The sequence below is a fragment of the Chinchilla lanigera genome, unplaced genomic scaffold (assembly GCF_000276665.1).
Source record: "Chinchilla lanigera isolate Chin_1 unplaced genomic scaffold, ChiLan1.0 scaffold00016, whole genome shotgun sequence".
Classification (NCBI taxonomy): domain Eukaryota; kingdom Metazoa; phylum Chordata; class Mammalia; order Rodentia; family Chinchillidae; genus Chinchilla; species Chinchilla lanigera.
The window spans coordinates 2,232,067-2,255,267 of NW_004955417.1; the positions used below are offsets into that span (position 1 = coordinate 2,232,067).

A 23,201-nucleotide genomic window follows, 5' to 3' on the forward strand; every position below is an offset into this window, starting at 1 on the left:
GCTCTTTACCATATGAAATTTCCTTAAAGTCACTGTGTGGTATGTGGCTTTGGAAAGACAGAGGTTCTGTATATAGCGTGGAAGCAGGTTGGCAATTATTATTGAAATATATGTGTATAACAATTTTCTTATGGTTAAATTCACTTATATGCAAAAGAATATATATAAAATTATTACTTATGTCAGGAAATATTGGACACAATGTATGAGTTTTTCAGTAGGCCAGGGGTTAAATCAGTTACAATCCATTCCCAAAATCCAGCTAAGAATTTTCTTATTCTCATAGGTGTAACAGGATCCACACTATAGGGAAATTGTCAAATTTAAGGATTGAGGAAATCTTTTTATACTGATGTGGCATATTCTTAAATTCTATTACCTAATATTTGAAGTGTGTTTATTTTAATTTTATACAATATGTAAAATAGTTTTTATAAAAAGGAAATAAAATTAAACATTTGTTGACTATGCAAAAATATATACCTAAATTTATATACAAAAATGATACAATTTACAGCCTGTGGAAAAAGGAATTGTATGTTGAGACTTTTCAATGAATTCTTTTTTTTTTTTTTTGTCTTTTTGAGACAGGGTCTCGAGATGCAGTTCAGGCTGGCCTTGAGCTCAATTTGTTGTGCAGGCTGATCTCAAACTCACAATGATCCTCCTGCCTCAGCCTCCCAAGTACTGTGATTACAGGAGTGTGCCACCATGCCCGGCAATGAATACTTTTTGGGACTTCCTGGATTTTGGACTGTATGAAGACTCTTAGTTTGAGAGGAAGGAATCTATGGATCACAATTGTCTGAATAAACTGTCACTTTTCTTATAATCTCAGACCAGTCAAATAGATTTAATATACTAAATTACAGTGGACAGTTTGTAGCCTTATATACAAATGTAACCCATGAGCATAGCAAAGTCAGCTAGCTATATAGTTTACAGTTAATTTTGAATATTTAATCTGAGTCAGAAATTGAGATTCTTTATCCTACTTGTTGGCAAACATTTTTGAATCAAGGACACAAGTATTAAAAATGCATTGAACATCCTGTTTAATTTTTAACTTTAATGAATATTATAGTTTACCGTGGAAATATTGGTTAATTAAAAATAGGAGTAAGATTTAGCTTTAAGCACAGTTGATACTATTCAGTCCAGTCCCTTGACTGAAATACAAGGAATCTAATGTTTTGTAAAATTATTATTTTAGCTTTGGAGAACTTATTTAAATAAAACTCATCCTCTACTTTTTTTAACTTAGAGATGGATAATCATACAGTTGATATGTTCTTACAGCTCATGTTCCTATCAGGATTTTACAAAACTATATTTACTATGATTTCTCAGAAACAGCATCTATAACTACTTTTGCTAATACAGTTAATCTTCAGCCTTTCTATCCAACACTTTCCAGATTGCCATTTTTTCAGTTTCTCTTCATTTGCAGACATTCTGGATAAGAAAGACATGGAACAATGCTAGTAGTGCTTGTTTCTTTAATAATCTTTTATGGATTGTAAATCATACATTAGATTTTTCTCAAGTATTTTTTAATGTAAGGCTTGAATCCAAGTTGTTATTAATGCTAGTTATTGTTATGCCTCATAGTTATGAAAAAGTCTTGGTGATTCACTTCTTTATTTTTATATTTTCTGTTTGTTTCACTTTTGCTAAAATAAATTGTAGCTGTTTTCCTGGAGGATGATTTTTTTACATTTCAGCATAGTCAAATGTGTATTCTCATTCTATGCTTATATATTCAGTGTTCAATATTTTATCTCAGCAACTACCCAGAATTTTTTTAATTTAGAAGACTACCTTTCTTTACATCTAGAAATTTTATCAGTCTTGATTTTGACCAAAGAAACTAAGTACAGAGAAGGGCTTCCAGCTATAGTAGAAAAAATGATACATGGAACCTTTTAAAAATAAAGCACAAGTTGAGTCACTAGAGAACTCCTGCCTTTTTGTGTATGATCATTTGCTAAGCACAGTTTTAGTTATGGATCTGATTAATTTTGACTAGCACATATTAATTAAAATTTAATAGCACTTTATTTAATTAGGTTAGGTATTCTCAGAAGCCCTCCAGAGCTAGATTTTATGATTCATAGCAGCAAAAATACCTACTTCTTTCTCAACAGAATGATCTCACATTAGAAGGAGTATAGTGAGAACTGCATGAATGAAGCACATGTACATCAGTACCAAATACTATTTTGTGATACATTAGCTGCACATAATCTTTAGTTTCTAAATTAACTCATCTTTCATAACATAAGACAGAGCAAAGAGGCTGAAAGTATCGTTAGTTACTTATGAGCAAAACAAAGATGAATAAAAGAACATCTGACCTCAAGGACATTAAACCTAGCAGGATTAAACAACAGGAATTTTACATTGGCACATTAGAAATTCGGAAGGAGATGGTTACAGGCTAGGTAATGTAGAAGCTGAATGTAGGTTTTGTCATATTACTGCCTTCTTACTCTTTACTTACTTCCTTATTCATGATATCACGATGGCTACCTAGGTTCTAGAGTCAAGTGACAAGGTCAAGTGCAAGGGGGAGAAAGGCTGGGTGTATTTCTTTGGCAATTAGATAATCTTTTGAGAAGCGCTCAGAATTCTCAACAGGCCACAATCTGTCAGAGTTGTGCCATACATTGTGGTTTCTAGACTAATAACCGGCAGAGGGAATGGATGTGTCCTGATTTCTTTAGTAGAACATACGATTCTGTAGAGAAGCTTCTTGTGACCAAAATCAAGCCTTGACTAAGGAATAGAAAGGAAGGAGCGGAGATGCAGTTGCTTAGGAAATTAACAGTGTCGACTACATCATTGAAAATTTATGAAGACGGCAGTGCCATGATCCAAAAATATTTGATTTTTGTCTTGACATTTGAAGTGTAAGCTCGAGCTCTTGAAGAGCTCATCCTGAAATTTTGGCTATTTTATGCATTTCTTCTTTCTTTCCTTGCCTTTCCTTGTTCTTTATTATTTTAATTATTCAACATTTAAGTATATCACTAGTTGTTGCAATTTTTCCTTTTACATATCATTTCCATCTATTTTTACATGAGTCTGTTACCTTTTCTTTTTTAGGCTGTTACAATATCCATAAAACATACTTACCTAATTCACTATAAACCCCTACTATAGGAGTGGCTATGTCACTTGTGGGGTTTGGAGGGATACAGGGTGTTTTTTTTTTTTATTCAAAAAGTATTGTGAACATCATTATGGCAATAGCAGAGCATTAAACCAAGTACAGTATCTGGGTTAAGCACGCAGGCTGCACGTTCATGGACCTGTGACTCTTCAAATGAAGATTTACATCCTTAATGTGAGCTGTTTCACCAGATCAATTCTTTGTCTACATCTAAAATAACAGTCCTTGGTCTTAGCTATGTGGTCTGTAGCCACAATAGTTTCTTTTTCCACTGACCCCGTTTATCACCATGCCACCAGAACTTTACAAATCTGTTTTCTGCGCCTTTCTCTGTTCTTTCACCTCTCAACATGTCTCACTGCACTGAAATCTTCCCTTTTCGTAGTAATTGTAATGTTTAAAAACGTTTATCTTTAGTTGTGTATTTTAATTTTTTCCCTTATTATTGGCCACTTGATCAGAAAGATCAGTTATTTTTACTTGTTGTTTGCAACCTTATCACTTACTACAATGCCAGGAATATAGGAAAGTCTCAGAGATACTCATCAGTTAGCGACATCACTGGGGTGATAGAAACAGACTTAATGGAACTAATACAGGTTTTTTCCTACCACATTGTTTGCAATATATTTAAACTAAAGAACATTCTATGAAGTTAGCATATCAATCTTATTCTCTATAAAATTTTTTAAATTAGATCAATGAAAGATGATTTATTAATTGTTTCCTCTTTGTAAATAAATTTCTAATATGATTTATTTGTGGAGAGTAAAATAGCCTTCCACTCTGTTTTTTGTTTTGTTTTGTTTTGTTTTTTTGTTTTTTTGTTTTTTTCCACTCTGTGATGTGTTTGACAATAACTGCTTTGTCTAGGAATGGCTGTTAACAGAGTCAAGCAAATTGAAATGTTTGGTACTTTTTTTTTTTTTTTTTGCATTGAAACTGAACCAGAAGTTGTCCGTTTAAGAATGAAAATAAATTTGAAATATGCATAAGGCATATCCATGTGACTGAGCCTCAGCCAGTTTTACAGTGGCATCAGGAACTGGCACGTGCTGAGTATCTCAAAGTTTCATCTTTAATTTACACTCATAGAATAAGTAGATTGGTTCCATTTATATTGAGGTAGAGGAGTTGTTTTTATTCATAACGCTAATGCTGTGCTAGGATCAGCTTGAAAGTATTTCTTAGTATTTTGTTGTGGTTCTCTGTCTTCATGGTGAACATAGTGCAGATTGCAAAGTTTAGCTGAGCAATGTTTGACTTTTCCAAAGGGTCAGATTTTGTCCTAGGTTTGAAGGCAGTTTTAGTACATGTGTTAAAAAGAATAAAAACCGCATTTATGTTGTAAGTAACTGAACAATTGCATAATCTTCTTCCTACTGGATGAAAGAAAACGGTTGTTCTTTTCATTCTTGTGATAGCAATGCACTCAAGGGTTCTTTAACTTCTTTCAAGGCAGTTGCAGATACCAACTGGCATGCTGAAAAGTGTTTTGAGCAAAATAAAAGATAGATGACAAGGAGACAGAGAACTAGAACTTTTGCAGATGGGAAGAGGGCCAAGGCATGGAAGGAGAGTGGTGGGGATAGAGAAGGGGAAGGGGAAGAGGACGTATACATATTTAAAATATGTTATGTACATGGACTAGGTGAATGTAATCATGTACTGCAAACATGTGCTATTAAAATAAAAATTAAAAAAAAACTAAGTTAAAAAACCTTTTGCTTGTTATCTCTTTAACTTTGCACTTCTTTAATTATGGCTAGAGGAAGGGTCTTTTAGGAAGTCTCAATATTGGCTAAATGTAAGAAGAGTCTTTATTAATATGTTTTTAGTCATTTGTGTACAGAAGAGGGTTAGGAAAAATGAGGCAACTTGAGATGATGAAATGAGTTTTTTTCATTATTTAATCACTTAAATATATTAGAACATGTTGTTATTAAACATCTGGGGAAAACGTATCCTTTCTACTCTGTTAGTTATAAAGGAATTATGTATTTTTCAAAAGTTGCAAATTCTGTAAGGTAATTTGTGGAAATGCAATTCAAATATGTAACTTTTTGTTGCCATTTTTGTCTTATAATTTATTTTTTATACACACATATGTAAAAGGCTTGCACTTCACTAAAAATATATAATTAGTGTCTGTGTACGTAAGTTCTTAAAATATTTGCCATTTTAAAGTATAAGCTGGATAAATGGTCTCTGCATATTTTAATGCCAGTATATGTATCTGGAATTCCAAATTTCCTGAGTTATATTAATGTAACAGTAAAGCACATATATCTATCAAAGTCAGTTGCTGTCAAATTCAGATTTATTGTATTTTCCTTTGGTTTTGAAGAATATAATCCTGTTTTGTGCTGCCTGATCTATAGAAATATGAAATATAAGTAGGGGCATGATGGAGTTTCTCAGCTTGACATTTTTAAGTCTTCAGTCTTCCATCTCCTTCCCTTCTTTTCTCTTTCTACATATGTATATTATTTGTGTGTAGGTATAAATGTATGCATATATGACATACATGCGAGGATATATGTTTGTGTTTAATATATATATAGACAACACCCACATATGTATATAAACACAAACTCACACAAACATATTACTAGTTCTCAATTTATTGCACTGTAATGAAATTGCATTCATTATGGTTATAGATTTTAATAGATGTATGTCTTGTGTGTTTGTTATATAACACAATTAAATATAAATACCCCAAATAAGGAACTTAACTGATTTTTATATTTGCTTTTGAAATTAAAATCAAGTGGAGACATTTGTTCATTCAGCATATGGTTATTTAATATCCATTCAATATCAGAGCACATTAACCCGTTTCTTTGTGTGTCTATTAAGGCTTCTGTTCTCAGTGCCTTTCTTGATGATCCATTCATTTTACTGGTTGCTGCAAATAAACTAGATTAGAAAATTGAAACAACTTTAGCTTCTTCATTATTCTAACAGTGGTTATAAGGAATTTTTTCTCTTCCTACAGTGGTTCTGACATGGCACCATTTTTCTGCCTCTTTTCCTTTTTGACGATTCTCAAATATATGAATGTCCTAAAACAAAGTTGTTGCGTAGGGAAGACAATCATTTTTATGATGTCAGAAAGAATCTTTCTTGGTATAGTAATAGCAAGAAGAAGGGAGGGGGAAAAGGTAAAGAAAGTGAACACAAGAGACAGAGGAGTGCAAAAATCAGGACTGGAACTTAGGTGGTTTTTGCTTCATTGTTTAAGGAAGTCATAATTCATGTACTTTTGATAAGAAAAAGCTAAATAAACTGAAAGTCAATGATTTTTCTCGAATATTAGAGTAACCTGGCATGCTGAAGCCTAGAGAGACTGTCTAACTCAGAGAAGCATACCCAGGGTGTGTTTAGAGAAGCCAGTGTGGTTATAAATTGGTAGAAACACTTCAAAGATAATCTTGACAAAGTACCAGAGGCTATAGAATCTCACCAGAGGGAGATCCTCCTGGGTGCTACAATCTTGGTGAAAAGATCATCCTATTTCTGTGAATTTTACTTCCTGAAGAACTGAGAAAGAGTCTGTCATGGTCCTGGAAAGGAAAGAGAAGAGTAATCATTGTGGAATATTTCTAGTACTTTCTTCATAACAGACTTTCTTTCCAAAAGAATGATGCTCATGAGAACTTTATCCTGGCTGGGAAAAGGTTTTCTCCACCTACAGTCCTGTGTGGCCAGAAAGCTAAAATATATAGGAAGATCACACCCAGGGGCCTAGAACCAGTAAAAGGTGAAGATATAATCATAAAATGACTCCTACACCAATTGGGATCCAGTGGGATAACACTGGATTACAGCTGAAAGAGCTTCAAGATACTAAATTAAAAATAAAGAAATAAAGAAAAATATACCATGCTCTAAAGGAAGCTGAAATAACTGTTATAATTTCGAGTGAAACACACCAGAACAAGGAAAGTCAGTGATAGATGCACTGCTTAAAGATAAAGAGAGCAATTCTCCAACAATACATAACAATAAAGTGTGCATGTACCTAGATAGAAAATACCAAAATATATGACTCAAAAATTGCTAGAATCCAAGAGATAAATTTAGTATTATAGAATCTAACCTTCCTCTTTCAGTAACTGATAGATTAAACATAGACAGATAAAATCCCTAAAGATATACTTGACATAAAAGTATCAGTCAATTTAACTGGTATTTTTAGAATAGTCTGTGAAATAGTAGACAACACATTCTTCTAAAATTGATATGGAACATTCAAAATTGATCAATAGTTTTGGCTCATTAAAGGCAGAAAAAAATGGAAAAGAAGAAATGGAAATGGAGTTTACCTAGAAATAATTTAGGATGGAATTATAGGAGAGAATGAGAGAAATAGAGAGTGACAAAAAGAGAAAAAAAAAAAACAATAGTTTCGCCGTGCTGGTTTTACTATATATATGTGAATTCTACTCTAAACTCATTACATACATTTTCTCATTTAATCCTCACATGTATCATTAGCTTTCAGATCTTCCTTTGTGGTATAGTTTGATTTTTTCCTGTGCAGGTCAATTTAGGGTTGCCAAGATGCATTCATCCCATCCATCACTTCCCAGTCTTGAAATATGTGAAAAAGCTATTGTAATAGAGTTTGTGACGTTTTCTGAGTATGGAAATCATAAGCATAAGCCTTTCTTGGGTAATGTCACCGATAATGAAGTACAAGAAAGATTGAGGATGTATTAATTGGCTTTCCCATTGTCGGGAAAAGATGTCTGACTTTTAAAGGAGGAAATCCTCTGTTGCTCATGGTTTCAGTGTTTTCAGTCACACTGGCTGGCTGGCTCTGAGGGGGAGACATCAGGACAGAAGAGTGTGCGGAGCAAAGCTCCTCAGTTCATAGGAGCCAGGAAACAGAGTGCGAGGGAAGAGTGCCGGTGAGAGATGCACCCTCCAAAGCACCCAGCCAGTGAGCCAGCTCTTCCACCCGGCCTCGCACACCTGAATGGTCTTTATGATCCAGTCACCTCTTTAGGAGTTACTTAATCCAGTCAGGTTGATGATTAAGGTTAACTGGCAAAATGGAGGTGTTTAAAGTAAACAAGTCTCTTTTCCTCCCTAAACTCTGACATAGCAAAGATCCTGTGTACCACAGTACAGGGCATGCTTCTGAAGGGGAAACTATAATTTATTCATGTTTACTTTTTCAGAAGTACAGCTTTGAAGATAGAAGGCTCCCACTTTGGTAAATTTTAGACAAGTTGTACTCCTTTATACTTATTTTAAATAGTAAAACATGCTTTAAATTTTAGAAGAAAACTCATAAATATGTTATAAATATATTGATTTTTTTTTTTTTTTTGATACTGGAAATTGAACTCAGGACCTTGCACTTGCCATGCAGGCGCTGTGCCGCTGAGCTGTATCCCTGGCTATAAAGGTACTGAATACAAAATGTAATACATTTTATGCAAAGGAATTCAATATATTTTTCACACACTACATAAATAACTCCAATTTATCATAAATTTGGCCTAAATCTAATAAGCTGGCTATAAAAAGTATTTCTATTTGTTTATTAGGAAAATTTCGATAACCTAGGTTTCTAAAAACACCTGTCCTTAGAACTTTAAATGATGTTTTTCTTTGATCTTACTACACAGTCCCTTAACAAACAATAAATCATTCCATTTCTTAACCTAGCATGAGCTCTTTTAAAAAAAAGTCTCTATTCCTCTATGCAAGTCAGTGCACAGGGTTAAATTTATAAATAAGCATATCATGAGGTAAAGGCACTTGAAATTTACTTTAAATTAAATTCCTTCAAATAAGCCAAGTGGAGAAGAGTGCAGGTTGCCCACGACCATACACCCTACATTTCAGAGATGTACTGTGAAAGGAAGCTTCTCTTGGATTCTGATTTCCATCGTCATCATCAAGCGTTTTGTGAGTTAAAAACTTAAACATGCCACCTTACAACAGATGAGTACTACAGCATGATTCAGTGGAGTAATTATTCTGGTGATCACAGGGTTGGAATACTGTAATGTGTTGTAAGATATTAGAATGTCATTACAGCAGTTATGTGATTATTCTTTCAAGTATTTTTTAGTCTCTTGTATTATAGTCGCCATCTCGAATATAGTTAATAGCATATATGAAACAGTGTAACAGTGCTGCAGTGAATTTCCAAGTATGTTTATGTGTCTGTGATACTGACTTGTGAATAATGATTCTTTACCTACTAAGTAAGTACTTTAACGGATTAAAAGGTTCTCTGTTTCACAAATTGGCGATTAGTAGGTTAATGGTTTGAGGTATCAAACCAAATAGACTGATTATTGGACTACGGAATACAGTATCTTGACGTTACTACTGAACCAAACAAATGTTTTAATGCTATATACAGTTAATTTTACTCTCCTTCCTGTTTTCTATCTTCACTCTTCTCTTCTTATGACTGAAGACTAGATTATACTGTTTTATTCTTGAAACTAAATGAACTTTGAGTAGTATTGCAATTTGCTAGTGATCTTTCTTAACCATTTATACCTCAGTCTCCTCACTTACAACTAGCCTCATCAAAGTTTCTTGAAAGAGTTCCTGAAACAATTTAAAACTCTCGTTATAGAGAGAAATAACTCAGTGAAGTTTTATGACAAATATTACATTACCTTTGGAATCTTTCAGTGTCTTGTGCTTATTTTTTTCAGTAAATCATTTTCCTAAATATTTTCAGGTGTTAGCTTTTAAAAACAGTAAGCTCTGGTTGCTGGTGTGATGCTTTGTTTTGGGATTATTTGATATTACTCTTGTAAAATGATCCGTGTTCTCTAGATCCTGTCCCCAGATCGGTGCATGTAAACATCTGTAGGTTTGCTCAGTTACGAAACTATTGCTACCTTGATTGTGAGGGTCTAGTTCTATAACTAACATGCCCATTCTGTATTCCCCGTAGTAGCATACTTTCCTCAGGATGTATCCTGAAATATATCATCCAAATGCTCTTGTCAGTCTGTACCTCTCATGCTGTCACTTCTTCTGGGACTCTTCATTGTGTGAAGTTTGCATCACACTGTACATAATTATTTCATCAGTGTCCAACATTGTAAAAATCTTTCCTATTGTAGCATTATGAATTGTTGTACTAGTCAGAGTGCCATTTCCCTTAATATTTCCTGTGCTTACTTTCCATAGAATTTTTCAGTGAATATGATCAAGGCCATTTGGATGGATTCACTATTGTGGGGAAGAGGGTACCCCACAACTTGCTTTCACATATCTCATTCAAACTTTCATAACAAATGGACGATACATGTTTTTAAATCACTAAGCCATTCCCATTTACTGTGTGCTTCATGTCCTGTCCACTCACTTCAGTGAAGTTTAGTTTTCCCTCTTACTAAATGTAGTACATGCACTCCTCTCCTAACAGCCACTGAGTAGCTACACAAAACCACCTCTTATAACTGACACAGGTCCTAAACTCATAGTTTCGTGATATCTTCAACTGTTCTGACTTCTGACACTTTTTTAATTTCAGCCACTCACTGGCAATTCCACTCTTGGAAAATGTCCTCATACAGAACTTCTTCATCTAAAAGCTGACAATCTCAAAGATCTTTAAGGACCCTGCCTACATTATTGACAGTTTACACACGTGGAACTGCCAGTTGACAAGTCTGAACCTGAATTTGACTCGCCTGTACATTCGTCTTCATTTATCTGTGTGTATTTCTAAATTAGAGATGAAGACAATTTGTTTCAAAACTCTAGTATCCAACATGACTTGCCTTTTGATTTTAAGAACTTCACTTTGCTAACACCATTCTCTAACAGCAGGAAGGGGCTGGGGATTTAGCGCCTGCCTGGCAAGTGTAAAATCATGAGTTCGATTCCTAGTACTGGAAAAAAAAAAAAGAAAAAAGAAAAAAGGTTAAATCTAATGGCAGGAAGTAAATTTTGGTGTGTGTTTCTTGAGGATAAGCCACAGTATAAAATGTTGGGCTATTTATTTTTTAAAAAAGTAAGTAGTGGGCATTTATTACAAACTATTGAATTTATTCACTGTACATATTTAATACACATCTGTGATTTACTATAGTATTATGAATATATATTTAGTAATTAAAATGTCAAGAATTCAGTAAAAGTTCTACTTATTTGTAACTGTAATTCTTAGTATACTGTCTCATATCACATAATTCTTATAGTCTTTTTAAATTTGTATTAGATTCCAGACTTTTTTTCATGACTTCTCTGCTAATGGCTTTTTACTGTCCCAATTGGACTATTCACTATTTTTCTAGGAAATAAAATTGAGGTGCTTTCTCTGCATTTAGCTAACAGCTTAATATCCATTAATTAATCTGTCCAACAGGTAGATAGTTACTGACTTATGTATTTACTTTATGGTTAATCTTGTTAGCTATTTTTATTTAAAAAAAATAGTAGCAAGGACTATTTTAAAATAATATGCAATGCAATAAATATATATTGTTATATTTCTGTAGCACCAACCAATGTTGAAATTGACATTAAATATTTAATGCAAATTTGTTATATAATTATATATAATTAAAATAATATAATCCTAATAACAGTCACCAAGACTAAGTTGGCTTTAAAAGATAATTTTTCTTACAAAAAATCAGTGTCCCTGTAATAACACAGCTCAAAATTTGCATATGTTACTTCTGTCCTGGTCCATTTCAACCAAACTTAATGGCAAGGGAGTTTCAGATGTAATCCTCATTCCAGGTACATAGCGTAGGGGGTTCTGGTACTAATGACTAAGATGTGGATTTGGGGAAACAACTAGCAGTCTCAGTCTCCTGTGTTCATAAAATTTCTACAGTCATATGTCAAAAAAATCTTTGTTGACATGTTGTGGTGTTTTGGATTTGGAGGATATAAAATAAGTGGCATATCATCTTTACCCAGAAGATTATAAGCAAGGAATTCTGATGGTAGAGTACTAGAGTAGAATACCATGAAAACTCAGGAGTGAGAATAATTAATTCAATTTGAGGTAGGGAAGGAATTGAAGAAATTTTTCGAGATCAAGCATTTGTCAGTGATGGGGGGTTGAAATTTATTTTTTTCCTAGGTGAATAATAAGGTTAGGTTCTACGCCGTCAGATACACTATGAAAATAAACTATGTCACACAGTGGCACAGGCTAGAAAACAGGAATCAGTCTGATGTCACCGGTATATGAAGAGAATAAAGGGAATATGGTGGGAGATGGGCCTACAGAGGTAGCTTGTGAGGCGATATAAAGTGCCATGTATGATTAAATTTCATTAGGACGACCAGGGGCTGCAGAGGAGGGCCTGAGCTTCTGGCATGCCATCTATTTTTGTAAAGTTTTATGACCCCATTTGCATCCATTTGCTTTCCCTGTGGCCTACAGCTGCTTTCTTATGGCACTGCGGAGCTGAGTAGTCTGTTGTCCACACAGCCCCAAATATTTTCAAACTAGCCCTTCGCTGAAATGTTATTGTCTCCCTCGCCACACAGTGCTTGCTTTTTGAAACTTTTATAGCAATAGAAACCCATTATTGGGAGTGCTTTTTAAATATATAAAATAATGACTTACTTATTTTTATATTTTAACTACATGTGTTTTGCTTTGCATTTAATTTTTTAAAAATTTTTAACATAGACTATGCTTAGAATTTAGCACACACAGACACATACACACAGACAAAAGGCAGGATAATATGTACTGTAAATGGTTTGTTTATCACTACTGGGAATTGCAAACCAGAAGACTAAAGAGGTTTGTGAGAAGGTTTTAAAGTTCTTGTTGTTTTTTTTTCATACCGGGAATCAAACTCAGGACTTTGTACTTGCCAGGTAGGCACTTGTGCTGTGGAGCTATTTCCCTGGCATGGTTTTAGAGCTCTTAAATGAGAGGAAAGCCATAACTTCTACATTGGAAGAATGAGGAGCCTAGGTTGCTATTTTAATTCCCTGTTGATTTTACCTTGTATTTGGAACTTACCAGAGTAATATTAATTATGGGAAATTATCTCGACTATTTTTTGTCATACCATTACAATGAAAACTGTTACAGTGAAGATGCCTGGACCAGGACAACTACTGAACAATCTGGGTTAGCTCACTATTTTCAGACCTACAAATATTCCATTTTTTTGCAAAGCTGCGTCACTCTAGGTTTTCTTAAACTGGAAGCATTTTAAGAGCTCTTCATAAAGTTGTCCTATGATATTAATACACAATGAACAGCATTCATTAATCTGATAGGCACTATATTTCAAATAATTACTACCTGCTGCATTACCTTTGTCCTTTGTGAGCTTCAGTTTCACATGTCAACAGCAATCATTCTGGAGTGTGATGTTTGCAGATACAGAAAAAATTCTTGCCTTGGCAAATGCATACCGGAAAGTTAATGAGTCCATTCACACACATATTTTTGTCTTCTCATATTACCATTGTTTATTGTAGGTCTGTAAAGCTTGATCTTCATTCATTTTTGTTATTTCTCTTATTCCATGGCTGTAAATAATGTTATTTTATCCTTTAATAATGAAATATAAAACACTGTAACCTGTTATTAAGTAAGCAGATCCAAATAGAACTCTTGAATTCATCAGAATAATTTAACTTATTATCATTTCCTTGGGTTTTAAATGACAGTCATGCTATAGAACTGTAGTACTTTTTTGGCGTATCAAAGGTGTAGTCTAATAAGATGCCTTTTTTTTTTGGTTTTGGTTTTTCTCCGGTACCAGGAACCGAACTCACGACCTTGCACTTGCCAGGCAGGCGCTTTTGCCGCTGAGCTAAATCCCCAGCCCCAAGATGCCTTTCGATACCAGTTTGAGGCTTTGTTTTCAGTAAAGTTCTGCTTTGCTCAAAGGAAAACATATTATAATGTCTTCAGGATTTATGTACTTACTTACTTACTTTATTTATTTATTTAGATTCCAGAACTTTATTTTTTTATTTTTAAACACTATTTCATATTTAAAACACGAAAGACAAACTTTCAAGTCAGAAAAAAATACTATTATCTTGAATGTAAAAGAGTCATAAAAACCATAAATAAAAATCTTATGTCTCAAAACATGTGGATTTTGAATTCGTAAGCCTAATTGTGTAACCTCTCTGAACCAAAAAAAATGAGGATTCAAGTGCTTTTAGTTATCTTATTTTGAAAATGAATGAAACGTATGAGCTTCACTAGTAGCTGCAACGCATGAAAGTATAAGCATTCTCACATCTTATGCACAGGAGGGCCATTTTTAGTCATTCTATTGGACAGTTTAAGTATCTATGCCACATTTAAGTGTTGCACTGTTTACATACTTACTTTAGTAATTTTATAGGGATTTATGCTAAGGAAATAGGAAGGGCATAAAAATGCATGCATAAATGTTCTCATCATACCACTGTTGATACTGAGAATAAACTAAAAACAACCAAAGTTATTAACTGCTGTGAGTTGCTCAAATTCTATATGGTACACTTATAAAATGAATATTATTGAGCTACTACAAAAGTTAACAGTTTCTCTTTCAGGTATTCTTTCCTTTGGTTCATCACAACACACTATGGATTTTCCTCTAAAGTCTCTACATTCTGACTTTATTTGGATCTCATCTGCCCCTAACTAGCAGTTAAATTTCGGATTTTAAAATTTTATCCAAGACTCATTGTCTGTCTGTCTGTCTTTTTTTTTTTTTTTTTTTTTTTTTTGATCTTTTTGAAACAGGGTCTCACTATGCAGTTCAGGCTGGCCTTGAGCTCACTTTGCAGCCCAGGCTGGCCTTGAACTCACAATGATCCTCCTGACTCAGCCTCCCGAGTGCTGAGATTACAGGCATGCACCACCACACCCGGATTCACCTACCTTTCTCATTTTCCACTTGTTCAAATGGGAAAGGGATCAAAAGAGAAAGGGGGAGGGAGGGAAGGAAAGGGGATAAAGAAAGTGTGTTATGTCCGTGTACCAACTTCACACAAGGAATGTAATCATTATGTATTACAGATATGACTTAATAAAAAATAAAAACTGAAAAAATACACAAGGCATTATAGCATAGCCTTATAGCTAGGTAGATATCCAGATTCATCATGCATCTCCAAGAGGCTGATACATGTGAGTAATTAGTCACCTTATTATTAGTCATTGAAATTTTAGAATTGTCGCATTTGTAACAGTTGCCTGTCACTATTTTTTTTGTCCATGCCTGTTACTATTGAAGCAGTGGCCAAGAGTGTTACATGTGTGAGTCATAGACAAATACCATCTTTTGCAATTATAATACATGTAACCCTGGAGTCACAGCATCAGATTTATAGAATAATCCTTGCGTTACATTTTTATTATTTATTTTTTATTGCATTGGCTATTAAACACTGATGTACATCCTTAGCCCCCTTTTGTCCTGTTTTATTAATTTTTTATTTAGAGAGAGGGCATACAAAGTTGCTAAGTTGTCCATGCTGGACTCAGCTTGTAATCCTTTTGTCTCCCAGTGATGGGACTGCAGGCATTAAGACCATGGCAGCATTCAGGGTTTCCTTAAATTTCTTTTTATTAGTTCAGTCATTGTTGGGAATTGGTACATGTATATAATTCATCTTAATTCTTCTTATTTCCCCTTTAAGTAACATAATTACCTTTAAAGAGATCACAGTTTGGGACTGACTATCTATGCTGTGAACTAGGAAATCCCATTAAATTTGTTCTTCATTATGCATTCAGAAGTTTTGGTCACTACTACGCTCTCAATAGCCACATTTCACTTTAGGGAGTTAGAAGATGTTCTTAATATGGAAACCTTACCTAAAGTCTTTGTAAATTAATTTTCTCTCATTTGTCATAAAAGTAAATTTAGTTCTAAGAAATATAAAAATAAAGTTGGGAGTATATAATTGTCTATTTTCCTTAGTACAATGATGTTTGGATACATTCTGAAATATATTAAATAGGTCTGGACTTATTTTTAATGTTTACCTTTTTATGTTTTATTAGTGCATATTTGAAGTACATAGTGATTATGTTTATGAGGGAGTTACCCTGTGTACATAACATATCTTCATTCTTTTTTGTCTCCTTCTCTTCCCGTCTCTTCCTACTCCCTCCAACTCTTGCTCCCCTTCCCATTTGCAAAAGCTCTATTTCCATTTTCTTTCCTTCAGTTTTTTCTACTCCTCTTCCATCTACCCCTCCATCTTTTGTTCCCCTTCACATTTGAAAAAGATTTTCTCCTTCCTATTACTATCTTTGTTTTGTTTTTTATTTATATTTTGGTTTCTCACATAAGAGAAATAATGCGGTACTTAAGCTTGAATATCAGACATATACCTTTCACCTTTCTGTATAGCTCACAGTCAATGAAATATTTATGTAAATAAGTATAACTCCTTAAATTTATATATTAGATTAACATAATTGTATTATTTGAATCATGTGAAATTACATAATTGATTTCTTAAAACACTTGAAGCTACTTTACTCAACATTTAGCAACCCTATCCTACCAATGGATCAGGATTCTTGAACCTGCCTGCTACAGTTTTTCTTCTTTCCACATCTTTTGGGATTTTAACTTTCTCTTATTGCTGCAGGCAATGTGGCTTTTCAAATATTGCTTTTCTCCTTGTAAGAAGAAAATAAAAACAAGGACTTTTGTGTGTTAAACAGTAAGGCATTTTGCTAAAATGTCATTTTAAAATGCCAGCTGACTTTTTTTGAAACTTGCCCATCACACACCTTTATATTTTGTGACACCAGCATTTGATGCTTAAGAAATAAAGAAGGCACAGGGGAGGGGAAGAAACCCCAGCTTGGGAGAGGGGAATGAAATGTTTCTACGAGGTTCTACCCAGTTGCCCATCACTCTTTGATGTACTATATATAGGCTCTGACTGCACAAAAGGACAGAAAGAGAGGGTGATGGGAAGACTCAGGAGCATGCAAAATGGACGGAGAGAATTTGTCAAATAACCAAACAGCCCATGAAGGAACAAGCTAACAAAGAACAATTTATCTCTTATTATTTAGTAAAGACCATTAATAATATCATTTAAAATTCTGAAGATTTTTCCTCTTTTACTGTCTCCAAGTTTGTAATTTTTAAACTTCTGCTTCTCTGTGACTGCTTGCTGGTGGAATCTGTCTTCCTAATGACCTTTGGAAGAGGATGCAAGAGTGGAGAAAGACTGATGAAAGCGTGCCCAGATAATGACAGAAAAGATGAGTCCCTGGAGGCCACTCTTTGGATTCAGAGAAGCGCTGGAGGAAGGGTGACCTGGAAACCAAACTAAGATCCCAATTAAATCTTACAGAGGGTCCCTCGGTGATTTCCCTAAAAATATATCAGTAGTCCTGTTATTTCAAGCCACTTAGGCTTGAAAGCACAGCTTCCTTTAGTACATTCCTCAGTGAATGACCAGAGTTTACAGAAGTATGCAGAAAGGCAGAAATATTCTAAAATATTTTATCAAATTGTAAGCATAGCAAGTTCAGATTCCGTTTACAGTTGGTTGATAATGTCCTGCTTTTGAATGTTTGTTAGTCTGCTTTTGAATGATTTCCTGCTAGGAGACAGTTTCAGTCCCAGCTGACTTAACATTTGCCTTAACCAGTGTATGCCCTCGCCTTTCTGTCCCACTGTTGGACACCTGTGTGCACTGTTTTAGTTGTTTGTTGAGTTTTTCCATGAATATCAGTGAGATAATGATGAAAATGCTCTGTAAAAAATCTAACATACAGTAGGCATCCTATAATATTAGAGATTTTCTTACAGTGTTAAGCACTATGACAACTAAGACAAATTAAAAATAGAATCTATCCTTAGAAAAATTCCTAGTTTAATGGAAAAATGTACATGCATATTAATAATATTTAAAATGGACACATTTTAAGAGGGACTCAGGAGTCTTTTGAGTTTTGGTCTTGACTGTGCCTTTGTAATGACCACCATTTTCTCATTCTCAGTTCCCTGATAAAAATCAAAAAGAATTTTCCTTTTCATCTTTATTCATCAGGATTAGCAACGATGGCCTCTCTAGCACACATGGTTTGGTGCAGAAAGCCTGCTGAGTCTCACTTTCTAGAAGTTTGGACATGTCTCATCTTAGATTCAATGAACTTGGCTATGACAGTTGAGTCAGAAAGATTATGTGGGAGATAGAGATTACAATTCCTTCTCTAGAAAAGTTAGTTGTTATATATTTCCATATACAGGAAATCCCTTAACATATGTACTTTAATAATGAGAGTTTTTGTTTTTATTGTTTTACAACTTAGCCAGGAGGGCTATCTGTATCAAGTTCATGTCTAATGTTTGTACAGATTTTTAGTACTTTTACCTCACTGTATTCAGTGTTTTAAATCACATGTTTGGTCATCAGGAAAACAATATTAGTTGGTAGAAAGTTGAACTAAATGGCTGTGTCTTTCTCTACCTCAGTGGAACCCTTGTTTAGCCGTCTGGTATTCAGAAGGGAAGTCTCATACCCTGATTCCATTTGGTTTCTGCCAAGCAGGAATACATTTTCATATTGATGAGGTACATTTTTGCCTATTAAATTCCGTGCTGCCTGCTTGGAATTGGGGTTGTTTGGGAACTCTTTGACTTATTCTATCCGTATTTTTACAGGATTAATTATCTCTGCATTGGCTCCAGCAATATTCAGATATTGGCAATGGAGATGTTTAGATTTAGGGGTAAAGAAATTACTTTTTAGTTCAATCTTAAGGCATTGATCTTTATAGGAAATTTCTTCCTGTATTTATTTTTATGCATGTTGAGAGTGATGAATATTAATATGTGAAGAAATTAAAAGAAACTTACAAGGTTTCATCTTGAGTATCAACATTATGAAATATATTTTAACTTGCCCTTTTCTAGTTTCTTCTGTTGCTTCCTAACTTATGTCATGGCACCAATAAAGCATGTTCTTTTTAGTGTCTTTTGAACAGATTTACCTGTTTTCCAATCTGGTATCTTGAGTGATACATTTTCCTCTCTTAATTTTTAGAAATGAATCTGTAAAAATAAGGCAAAATAAAACATAATATATTCATCTATTTAATTTCAGAAAATTTAGACTTAATTCACCAATTTGCTAATCATTTATTAAAATATATTAAAAGTCAGGAAAGAATGATCAAAATGAGTTCTTCTGTGGCTTGTGAAGTCACATACAAAATAAAATCAGAACTTACCTGTCTTGAATGATAATAAAGGAAGTGTATAGCACAAACATATTTTTGTCTGGATATTTACAGGCCTCATGCATTGTTTTAGGAAGATGAGTGGACACTTTGGTTTGGTAAGAACTTCTTACTTATCACTAGAGGTGTGACTTTGATGAGTGGGTATGGATTCCCAGCTCTTGGTTGACTAGTGGAAAATGTTTCTCCTCTAGTTTTGCATTCCAGAGTTAGCTGCCTTTGTAGAATACAGCCTGTCATCTGATTACTTCTTCATGTAACACAGCTGATTACATTTCAAGCTAAATAAAGCATCCTAGGAAAGTATCCTATCTTTAGGACACCATAAATATTAGTCAAGGGAATTGCTAATCATGATAATTCTTACTTTTTAAAAGTTAATTAGTAGATCCTTTTTAAACTAAAAGACTCAATAGTTGTTCCCTAAAAAGTTACTGATCTAGTTTAACAGTGTAGGAAATGTGTTATTTCTACTTGAAAAGAAGATAGATGCAAAATATACCTTTTCTATTTATAAACAGATTTCTTTCACTTGTTGAAAAGGTCTATAGTTAGATTATTTATGATGTAGTCCAAGTTTTGCATGGCTCTGTTTTTTGAACCACAAGCTACTATGTGCCAAGAGTCTTGAAATCACTGTAGAAGTCAGATTATCCATGTTTCCTTATAAGCAATCTTTTATCTCTACAGAAAAATCCAATATTGAAAATATATAAGTGATCTGTTTTCTTCATTATCATATCCTTCCACCCTTTTCTTTGTTGTTCAACTATAGCCACACCCACCTTGTTTCAGTTTCTCATGCTAATTATATATTGTAGCTCATGCCTCCTGCTCCATAGCCTTTGCATTTTCTTTTCTGATTCTGGATTTTCATGCTCTGTATGACTGTGTTGCTGCTGTTTTCTTGTTATTCAAAGTTAGGCTCCACTGTGTATAATCTTGCCTGTATATCTCTCTTTCTGCCTTCCAATTGCTTTAACCTATTTTATAGTCATCAAAATTATCTAGAACTGTGCTAAGTGTGTTAGTGACTAGCCACATTTAGCAATTTTAATATGAGTTTGTTAAAATCAAATGATACTTGTATTTAAAGTTGTTTCTTAGTCATGCTAAGAAGTTGTTATTGTCATTGCTATTAATTTATTTTGGCTTGGTTTTTAATCTGTTTTCAGGCTATAAGTGAGATGGGGCAGTTTAGGTTTATTAATTATTAATCATTTCTTAGAGCCAGTTTGACTGCTTATCTCTTTCTAGAGTTCATGGTAGATCAAATAATGATATGCTGTTGTTTATAAGGAAAAGAGTGCTATATAACTAGGCATTCTGTACTGAGCATTACTGTTTCTCCAAATTCATATGGTCATCTTAATTACTAGTTTGATATCTGTTCAGTATTTGAAGATGGGTTTTTTGGAGGTAATTAGGTTAAGGTGAGGTAATGAGGGTCAATCATGATAGGATTATATGCTCAGAAAAGCATCATAGCTCTTTCTATCTTTTTTCCCTTGAATTCATAAAAGAAAGAGGTTTTGTGAGCATAGAGCAAGGTAATAACTGCCAGCAAGCCAAAAGAAGAGACCTCAGAGTAAATCTGTCTGTGGAACCTCCCAGCCTGTCTTCTTCTGGCAGTCTATGCAGACCAAGTCTTAAGCAGAAAGAGAAGAGAGAAATTTGTAGGCCCATCTACTAACCCCGGTTAGATCATCCCTTTTTCCAGGAGCACCATCACTTATACCTCCCTCTCTAGAGCCAGAGCTGTTGTGTTAGGGTGACAGTTGTTTCCCAGAGAAGCTGACTTTTCGTTAATCATTCTATCCAGAGAACATTCTACCCAGAGCTTCACAATGGAAAATCTTTAGTTTTCATTTCTGTGTGCTTGTTAGAAGATCTGAAGGCCAACGGGAAGAAATGATAATGTTCACTTATCGCTTCCTGTAACTTTTCATTTTGGTATGATTTTAAACTTCTTTCTCAGTTTTGATTTTTGAAATAAAAAAACATGTCTTCAGTACATGATGGGGAGGTGTTACATGAACATGCCACATATTAATTATTCATTCATCTTCCCCCTCCCCATCTCTTGGTCCCCTTCCTGAAAGCATATAAAAGGATAAGTACTCTGATCCCATTAGAGTGGTTGGGATTCATTTAGAAATAAGACAAATCTGTAATTGTTGGAAATTGCTCAGTGTTTTTAAAATGATAAGTTCTAAAGAAACAACCATATTGTGCATGCTAGGCAAGCCCTCTACAGCTGAGCTGTGGCACTGATACCGAATGCGAGTTCACTGAGAACAGCATTTACAAGAGACCAAAAGAACAGGAACGAGCAAAGCTTTATTGAGCCGGCTGATGGACAGTCTCTAACCAGGAGCCAGAGAAGATATCTGCCCTGATCTGGGTCTCACCTTCAGTTAAAGTACATTTTAGGTTTCCATAGTAACCATTACCTCATTTTTGGGAATCTTATAAGAATGCACAAAGTTTACTTTCTCAGGAGTTATTGGACAGCCAAATTCCAAATATCTGCTACAGTTTAACTTTTAGCTGACTTCAAATTTGTCCTGTTTATTCTGTTCATATTTTATGACTTTGCTCTCCTTTAAATGGGTTGATAACCAAGGGGAAGGAGTGAAGAGTGTGGATCAGCTACAGCTAAAGTGAACTTTAAGTGACTTCTGTTAATAAGGAATTAATAACAGAAAATGGTGGCTCTCTTGCCCTATCAGCACTATTTGCTTAATTTTACAGTTTTGAACAGCTACTAGCATTGTCTTATAGTAAAGCAACAACCATAACTGCAGCCGACACCAAAAACAGAAAGTAAGGACCACCTTGTAAGAGGATCATGCCTGAAAAGAGCCAGTGATGTACACAGAGGAGCAGAAATAAGGCTCATTCCTTAGCTAAGCCTAAGAGAGTAAGACCCTTTATAAAAATGTTTGAAAGTTGCTAAGTTCACAATGGGTTAAGTAGAAACTGAGTAAGGACTGATTATTGTTTGCTTGCTTGTTTTTTGGGGGATCTATATAGTTGTTTAGTTTGACTTTTCGCATAGAGATAGTACTGTATATTGCAGTAGTTTGCTAGGTTTGGTAATACTTGAAAAGGATTAAACCAGTTATTGTATTTTCATTTGGAGACTGCATCACAGGATTACGATGGAAAGTTTTAACTATTACTATTTTATTTTTAAATGAGTCTGAATGCATGTAGGGTTCACTTCATTGTTATTATAAAATTTAAATGGCATTACTTTTCAGATGATGATTCCCATTGCAGTCACTAAAGAAACAAGAGTTAATAATGCCAGCTCATTCAAGACACGTAGCTTCAGAAATGAATATGGTTTTTGTTTCCCTTTATGTTGAGATGGTGGTTTTTTAAAAATATCCATACTGAATGTCATATGTTCAGATATCTTTAAAGCAATACCTAATTTAGAGTTGAGTGCAAAGAAGCTACAGAAAATTATTCATCCATGTAGACACAATTATATTGTGGTGGATAATGGATTTGTGTTATTCTTAATGTCTATACATGGCTACAGTGAGACTAAAGTTGTTTTTATAACTTTCCAGTACATTGAATGAAAGAAAAGTATGACAGGGGAAAGCATCTGATAAATTAAATGTGACATGTTTTTTATCCATATAAAATGGTTTCTGAGCAGCTGGTAATTGTGAATATTTCAGAAGTCATGTTTGATGTGGAATACTTCTTCTGTGTTCAACACTAATGAGTTGTGAGTTGCACTTCATCAAATTGACAGTTTCTTTTCTTTTGTCAATAGCCATGTGATATACCTTGTGAAAGCTG

At 34.2% G+C, this 23,201-nt stretch overlaps 1 protein-coding gene and 1 long non-coding RNA gene across 5 annotated transcripts in view; one reads left to right on the top strand and one right to left on the bottom strand.

Moving 5' to 3' along the window:
- The window catches only part of LOC106148217, a 32,073-nt gene extending 10,937 nt beyond the window's left edge, over window positions 1–21,136 (bottom strand). Inside the window, exons 1-3 of the long non-coding RNA XR_001233467.1 lie at window positions 21,074–21,136; window positions 19,131–19,191; window positions 13,467–13,684 (exon numbers count right to left, since the gene is read on the bottom strand). This is a non-coding gene — a long non-coding RNA (uncharacterized LOC106148217). The remainder of the gene's footprint in view (window positions 1–13,466; window positions 13,685–19,130; window positions 19,192–21,073) is intronic.
- The window catches only part of Ralyl (RALY RNA binding protein-like), a 624,857-nt gene that overhangs the window by 109,017 nt on the left and 492,639 nt on the right, over window positions 1–23,201 (top strand). The window lies entirely within an intron of this gene.